The following is an 8902-nucleotide window of genomic DNA, read 5'->3' on the forward strand; positions in this document are numbered from 1 at the left end:
CACCGGCATGGGCCCCATCACCTCCCCCTCCCTCGGGGTGCCCAATAGCCCCCAGGCTTCTCCATGGGATGGGGGTGCGTGTGGAGCTATCCCCTGAGGCTCCCCTGCCACCTGGCGCTGCCAGTCCTGGATGCTCGCTCTTTCCTCGACCAGAGTCTGCACGCTCGCAGCCATGGAGCACAGGGAGTGGACCATCTCCGTCTGGGAGCCACATTAGCCATTGACTGTGCCACCATCTTCTGGGTCAGTGTCACATCGGCCAGTGACTGTGCCCTCTCCCTCTGTGCCTGCGCCACGTCGGCCAGTGCCTGGGCAATGCCTCCGACGTTCCCAGCCATGGCCATGGCACTTAGAAACTCTGCTGCGATGTCCAGATGGCTCTGGCACATGGCTGTCTGTGAGGTGGCAACCCTGTCCTGGGCCTCAGCCTGCGCCTGCACAGAATGCCCTAGAACTTGGACATGCTGGTCCATAGCCGAAACCGTCGCCCCCAATGCCTCAGGTGCTGGATGCTCACCGACAACCCCTCATGCAGTCCCTGGCTCTGTGACTGCATCTCCACAATCAATGGGACTGTTTGTTCCAGAAGCCCAAAACCTGTCTGGACAGCAGCTAGTCTCTGGGGTTGGCCTCTGCCCCCTTGGGAGTTCCTACCTCCACCTGCTGATCAGCTGTGTGGTGCGCACCAGTGAGTGTCACAGGAGCCTCTTCACTCAAGTGCCCTACCGAGGTGAGTGTCTCTGGGATGGTGGAGGGTTTGGAGACAGGTGTGATGGGAAATCAGTGTCATCTTCAGACCATAGCTCCGGGGTGGCCTGAGTCTCGGGATGAGGGCTGGTATCCGGGCTGCTCTCCTTGTTACTGCTCGGCTCGGGGAGGCTCCGGCTGTGGTACTGGCTGGGGTCGGGGGACACCGGATGGACCCACACCATCACCAGCAGGTCGTGCAAGACAGTAGCCAAGATGCATGATGAGACCGCGTGCCGGAGTGGATTGGGGGTGGTGAGGGTGCAGGTGGTGTGGGGGTGAGGGTGAGTTTGGCGGGGGGTTGAGGGTGGGGATGAGGGTGGTGTGTGGGTTAGGATGGTGTGGGGTTGAGGGTGGGGATGAGGGTGGTGTGTGGGTGAGGGTGGTGTGGGGGTGGGGATGAGGGTGGAGGTGAGGGTGGTGTGGGGGTGAGTGGGGAGGGGGTGAGGGTGGTGTGGGGGTGAGGGCGGGGGTGAGGGTGGGGTTGAGGGTGATGTGAGGGTGGGGGTGTGGGTGGTGTGGGGGTGAGGGTGTGGGGTGGTGGGTTTGGGGGGGGAGCACACGTGTCATGGGGAACCGCAACTCAGCAGTGTCTCACTTCCATGCCTGCGGCCGACCTCCACCCCGGCGACCTCCCTTTCCTCCAGGCCGCCAACCAAGTCCAGAGCCCTCTGTCATGGTGAGGGGCTGCAGGTCGGGCGGTCTCCCTCCTGTTTTCTCCCATTCATGGCGGTTATGGGCGACCTTCCCTGCGGGGGTGGGGGGATGGGGGAGAGCAAACGGAAAACGACAGTAATAGACAGTCTGACTCATGGAGCCCAGGGGGTGGGTCGCTGGTGGGCCTCAGTGGCAAGGGTACCCGGCCACGACGGCCGGTGAGGACGCAGGCATGTGGTGCAGGGTGGATGTTTGGACACCCTCTGGGTGGGGGAGGAGGGGTTGGGTTACGGGTGTGTGGGATGGGGTTTAGTGCCAGCGGTGACCTCACTTGTGGGGGAAGGGGATGTCATGTGTGTGGAGGGTGACATTATCTGTGGGTGGGGAGTGTGGGAGACCCTCAAACTCACTTAGAGATCGGGGCACCCTTTTAAAATGGTGGCCTGATCTCTGAGGAGCCGGTTCGGCCAGCGATTCCAGCTCCCCAGTGATGAAAATAATTCTAAATGTGGGTTTGACTGGGGAGAAACTCCCTAGGGCTCAAAACAATGACTAAGGGCTGGATTCTTCAGCCGCGCCTACCGCAAGATCGCCATGGGCAGGACGTGGACCATGTAAAGGTCCTTTGACCGCGGGCGGGAATTTCCGGTCGCCGGGCGGGCGAGGCGGAGGAATCGTGCCCTAAGTGTGGTTAGATAGCGGTGGGTAGCACCTACAAAACCCACCACAAATGGCACTTTTTACAAACCTTTCCGTTAGATCGCGCCCTAAACGTGGATGAGTACTGGTACGGATCTCACCCAAAAAAACAGCGGGAAATATCCCGCAAACCCGTCCAAAATGGCAAAATATTTTGGTTGAATACCCCCCACATGGCAGAGATCGACTCGTAAATCTAACAGTTGTTAATTCATGAGAGCAGTGGGTGATTAGTGGGTAAATTGGGCAACTCACAATCACACAGGACTGTGCATGCAAACGTGTATTTTTTTAAATGTTAATATGGAAAGGGAAATGGTTGTATATTTTTTGATATAAAAAAGGGATGTTTGGATTTTGGAAATGCAATCCTGGACTGACTAACAGGCCTGCCATAATTACGTGGCTCTTCCGTGAGTCACTCTGCCTCGGGAGGCAGATATTTTAATATCAGCTCAATAAAGGCCGCTCTCTGAGTACACAGTTAATGAAGATTGCTGTGCCTATAACTGAAACAGTATTCAAAGAGGAAGGGTTGTGTCCTCACTTCAAAAACCACTGCTAAAGAAACAAGTTCACTGCTCATTTATCCTGGCGCTGTCTGTGGGATCCTGCAGTGCATGAATCCGCTGCTATGCACATCTACATTCTAACAGTGACTACACTTTAAAATGATTTAATTGGCTGTGAAACACTTTGAGATGTCTGAGAATGTGAAACAGGCTATATAAATCCAAATTCTTTCTTTCTAACTAACCTTACAGTCACTTAAGAAATAAATGTTTTTAGCTGGTAAGGTTACAGTCATTCTGAAAACATGTGTGAAGCTGCACTTGTTTACAAATAGTAAGTGGGAACATATGAGCAGGATTGGCTCTTTCAGCCCCTTGAGCCCCTTATACCATTCAGTTAGGTCATTGCTGATCTGTAACCTAACTCTATCCACCAGCCTTGGTTCCATATCCCTTAATAATCTTGTCTGACAACAATCGCAACCTCAGTTTTGACATTTACATTTGCCCCAGAGGCTCAGCAACATTTTGGGTGAGAAGGTTCCAGATTTCCCCTACTTTTTGTGTAAATAAGTTCTTCCTCACATCATCCTCAAATGGCCTATTGCTCTAAATTCAATGTTATGCTGTCCACGGCTTTCCCGCGATAGTTTCTCGCTATCTTCTCTTTATAGAATCCCAACAGTGCAGAAGGAGGCCATTGGGCCCATTGAGTCTGCACCAACCCTCTGAACGAGCACCCTAGCCAGGTCCACTTTCCCCACCCTATACACATAATTCCACCTAACCTGCAAATCTTTGGACTTTGGGAGGGAACTGGAGCACTCGGAGGAACACGGAGACATGGGGAGAAAGTGCAAACTCCACACAGTCACTCAAGGCTGGAATTGAACCCAACCCAGGTCCCTGGCGCTATGAGACAGCAGTGCTCACCACCGTGCCACCATGCCACCCTCCTCCTTCAAGTACGTTGCTGTAATAGGACATTAGCAACCATGGACTTCCATTGGGTTTGTCCATGATTACACTTGGCAGACTACTGCAGTGGTTTGCCGTTGCTTTCTGCTGACCAGGAAACTCTCCCACTCTTGCCGCCTGCTGTCAGGCCTATTGGAAAAACTTTCAGGCTGATAATCAACCTGTTCGGCCATGTTTTGAACACACCTTCAGTGGCCATCAAATCCCAAAGGGGGTCTTGAACCCCGAGCTGTTGTCCCAGAAATACGGACCTTACCCTACTCTTTCTGTCAAATAATTTGATCATCTTAATTACTTCAATTATATCAGTCTACACTCAAAGGGATACAAGAAATTGCAACTGTCCCCATAATTTAACCATTTTTGTCCTCAGTGATGGGTTCAATTTAAATTCAGAAGTGTTAAAACCTTCACATGCAAGCTTGAATTTAACCCAAAATCTGATGGTATTCAGCGACACGGAATACTTAGGTCCAGCTGCAGAGATAAACATCTGGTTCACAGTGTCTCAGAAGAGATGTACTCTGTAAAATAAACATGCGATGTAAAATCTGAACTCTGTATAAATATTAATGAGATCTAGGTGAAAGACCACACATGTTTTATTAGATAGAACTGATGCTGAATAAAGATTTTGGTACTCAGGAGGAGGTGAAGGTCAGGACCTTTGAGCGACCAAGACCAGGCAAAGAATGCGCAGGCGGTTGTATAAGGAAGGATGTACCATTAATTAATGAGGCCTCCTGAGAGACATTCAAAATCATGACTTTCAGATTTTGGGTTGACCAGATGAATCTCAGAAGAGCTTCAGGAATTAATTGGAATTCAACAGAACCCATGGCTCAATGAAACATAGATACCAAGAGAGAGGCAAAGAGGCTTGGTGAGAAATCTGGCTGGAATATGAGCCCTGTGAAGCAATGGGCAGATGAGGAATTTGGGAAAGTTTTCAACTGGTCGCTTTTTACATGCTGCAAGTGAAAGAGCTTTTAAGAAACTAAATTTAGAGTACCCAATTAATTTTTTTTCCAATTAAGGGGCAATTTAGCATGGCCAATCCACCTACCCTGCACATCTTTGGATTGTGGGGGCAAAACCCACGCAAACGCGGGGAGAATGTTCAAACTCCACAGGGACAGTGATCCAGAGCTGGATCGAACCTGGGACCTCGGTGCCGTGAGGCTGCAGCGCTAACCGTTGTGCTGCCCTGCAAGTGAAAGAGTTGATGAGAAGTTTTAAAAATAATACTTTTACTGAGATTTTAAAGTTTACAAAAAAAAGAGGAAAAGAAAAGAAACCCATACAATTACATATTGTAACCGCGCGCGGCTTGGGTCACTGTCTGTGTGGAGTCTGTACATTCTCCCCGTGTCTGCGTGGGTTTCCTCCGGGTGCTCTGGTTTCCTCCCACAAGTCCCGAAACTTGTGCTGTTAGGTAATTTGGACATTCTGAATTCTCCTTTGTACCTGGTCAGGCGCCGGACTAGTGGTTTTCACAGTAACTTTGTTGGAGTGTTAATGTAAGCCTACTTGTGACAATAAAGATTATTATTAAAAAAAGGAATAACCCCCTCCCCCACACCTATCGGCTAATGCACACCCCCTGTCTCCCACCCCCCAACTGTTTAAGTATTTTATCAGTTTTGCATTTTATATTGCATGTTGTTTAGTGTTTTAGTTATTTGCATGTGATGTACCCTCTGAAAACTAGAGAGGGAGGTAACATGCAAGACACCCAGGTAACCTGACCTCTATCCCTGACCACCTTTTGGATGTGCATTGGCGCAGCTCGCCCGCCGGTTTTATTTACATGTTTCCATCTGGGAGGGGTCGGGGGATGTCCCTCCCCACACAGGGTCAGTTTGGCCTGTGCTTTCCCCCGTTCTGACCTGGGACCTTTTGACCCTGCTGTCGGTCCTCTCTTTGTGGCCTTGTTCTCAGACCCTGGTTGTCTGCCTCAGTGGTTTCCGTCCCACCTTCCCGCCTCCCTTTCCCCCTCCCCTCCCCTCTTTCTTCTCTCTCCTTATTCTTTGGTGGTTGATGGGTGTCATAATATGCACCCATGCACATCATGAGGTAAAGACAGGCAGTGACAGACACCCAGGTTAGCCAATCAACACACATGACAGAACACAACCAATCGCCAGACAGAACACTAAAGGGGGGTTTCCTATTATGAAACACATGAGGCATCAGCACTCCGTCTCTTTCCACTGGTGACAACTGTAGTGACAGTCAGGGTGTACAAATCATTCAACACCTTCTACATGTGGATCAGAGCTAGCCTGGTCTAGTTAGTTAACATAAGAACATAAGAACTAGGAGCAGGAGTAGGCCATCTGGCACCTCGAGCCTGCTCCGCCATTCAATGAGACCATGGCTGATCTTTTGTGGACTCAGGTCCACTTTCAGGCCCGAACACCATAACCCTTAATCCCTTTATTCTTCAAAAAACGATCTATCTTTATCTTAAAAACATTTAATGAAGGAGCCTCTACTGCTTCACTGGGCAAGGAATTCCATAGATTCACAACCCTTTGGGTGAAGAAGTTCCTCCTAAACTCAGTCCTAAATCTACTTCCCCTTATTTTGAGGCTATGCCCCCTAGTTCAGCTTTCACCCGCCAGTGGAAACAACCTGCCCGCATCTATCCTATCTATTCCCTTCATAATTTTACATGTTTCTATAAGAACCCCCCTCATCCTTCTAAATTCCAACGAGTACAGTCCCAGTCTACTCAACCTCTCCTCGTAATCCAACCCCTTCAGCTCTGGGATTAACCTAGTGAATCTCCTCTGCACACCCTCCAGTGCCAGTACATAGAACATAGAACAGTACAGCACAGAACAGGCCCTTTGGCCCTCGATGTTGTGCCGAGCATTGTCCGAAACCAAGATCAAGCCATCCCACTCCCTGTCATTCTGGTGGGCTCCATGTGCCTATCAAATAACCGCTTGAAAGTTCCGAAAGTGTCCGACTCCACTATCACAGCAGGCAGTCCATTCCACACCCTAACCACTCTCTGAGTAAAGAATCTACCTCGGACATCCCTCCTATATCTCCCACCCTGAATCATATAGTTATGCCCCCTTGTAACAGCTACATTCACCCGAGGAAATAGTCTCTGAACGTCCACTCTATCTATCCCCCTCATTATATTATAAACCTCTATTAAGTCGCCTCTCATCCTCCTCCGTTCCAAAGAGAAAAGCCCTAGCTCCCTCAACCTTTCCTCATAAGACCTATCCTGCAAACCTGGCAGCATCCTGGTAAATCTCCTTTGCACCTTTTCCAATGCTTCCACATCCTTCCTATAATGAGGTGACCAGAGCTGCACACAATACTCCAAATATGGTCTCAACAGGGTCCTGTACAGTTGCAGCATAACCCCGTGGCTAAACTCAAGCCCCCTGTTAATAAACGCTAACACGCTATAAGCCTTCTTCACGGCTCTATCCACTTGGGTGGCAGCCTTCAGAGATCTGTGGACATGAGGCCCAAGATCTCTCTGTTCCTCCACATTCCTCAGAACCCTGCCGTTGACCCTGTAATCCGTATTCAAATTTTATTCTACCAAAATGAATCACCTTGCACTTATCAGGGCTAAACTCCATCTGCCATTTTTCGGCCCAGCTCTGCATCCTATCAATGTCTCTTTGCAGCCTACAACAGCCCTCCACCTCATCCACTACTCCACCAATCTTAGTGTCATCAGCAAATTTACTGACCCACCCTTTAGCCCCCTCCTCCAAGTCATTGATAAAAATCATAAATAGCAGAGTACCAAGCACTGATCCCTCTTGAACAGAGGAACAACATTCGCCACTCTCCACTCTGCCACTATCCCCGTGGCCAGCGAGGACCCAAAGATCAAAGCCAAAAGCTCTGCAATCTCATCCCTTGCCCCCCAAAGAATCCTTGGGTATATTCCATCTGGCCCAGGGGACTTGTCGACCCTCAGGTTTTTCAAAATTGCTAATACATCCTTCCTCAGAACATCTACTTCCTCCAGTCTACCCGCCTGCATCACACTTTCATCCTCAAAAACATGACCCTCTCCTTTGTGAACATTGAAGAAAAGTATCCATTCAACGCCTCTCCTATTTCTTCTGACTCCATACACAAGTTCCCACTACTGTCCTTCACCGGCCCTACCCTCACCCTGGTTATTCTTTTATTTCTCACATAAGAGTAAAAAGCCTTGGGGTTTTCCTTGATCCGACCCGCCAAGGACTTGTCATGCCCCCTCCTAGCTTTCCTAAGCCCTTTTTCAGCTCATTCCTTGCTACCTTGTAACCCTCAAGCGACCCTACTGAACCTTATTTTCTCATCCTTACATACTCTTCCTTTTTCCTCTTGACAAAACATTCAACCTCTTTTGTGAACCATGGTTCCCTCACACGGCCATTTCCTCTCTGCCTGACAGGGACATGCCTATCAAAGATACATAGTATTTGTTCCTTGAACAAGCTCCACCTTTCATTTGTGCCTTTCCCTGACAGTTTCTGTTCCCATCTTATGCTCCCTAATTCTTGCCTAATCGCATCATAATTACCCCTCCCCAAATTATAAACCTTGCCCTGCCGTATGGCCCCATCCCTCTCCATTGCAATAGTGAAAGACACCGAATTGTGGTCACTATCTCCAAAGTGCTCTCCCACAAACAAATCTAACACTTGACCCGGTTCAATACCCAGTACCAAATCCAATGTGGCCCCTCCTCTTGTCGGCCTATCCACATATTGTGTCAGGAAACGCTCCTGCACACACTGTACAAAAACTGCCCCATCCAAACTGTTCGACCTATAGAGGTTCCAATCAATATTTGGAAAGTTAAAATGTGGAGATGCCAGCGTTGGACTGGGGTGAGCACAGTACGAAGTCTTAAAACACCAGGTTAAAGTCCAACAGGTTTGTTTCGATGTCACTAGCTTTCGGAGCGCTGCTCCTTCCTCAGGTGAATGAAGAGGTATGTTCCAGAAACATATATATAGACAAATTCAAAGATGCCAAACAATGCTAGGAATGCAACCATTAGCAAGTGATTAAATCTTTACAGATCCAGAGATGGGGTAACCCCAGGTTAAAGAGGTGTGAATTGTATCAAGCCAGGACAGTTGGTAGGATTTCGCAGGCCAGATGGTGGGGGATGAATGTAATGCGACATGAATCCCAGGTCCCGGTTGAGGCCGCACTCATGTGTGCGGAACTTGGCTATAAGTTTCTGCTCGGCGATTCTGCGTTGTCGCGCGTCCTGAAGGCCGCCTTGGAGAACGCTTACCCGGAGATCAGAGGCTGAATGCCCTTGA

This window comes from Scyliorhinus torazame, chromosome 19, assembly GCF_047496885.1.
Source record: "Scyliorhinus torazame isolate Kashiwa2021f chromosome 19, sScyTor2.1, whole genome shotgun sequence".
NCBI lineage: Eukaryota > Metazoa > Chordata > Chondrichthyes > Carcharhiniformes > Scyliorhinidae > Scyliorhinus > Scyliorhinus torazame.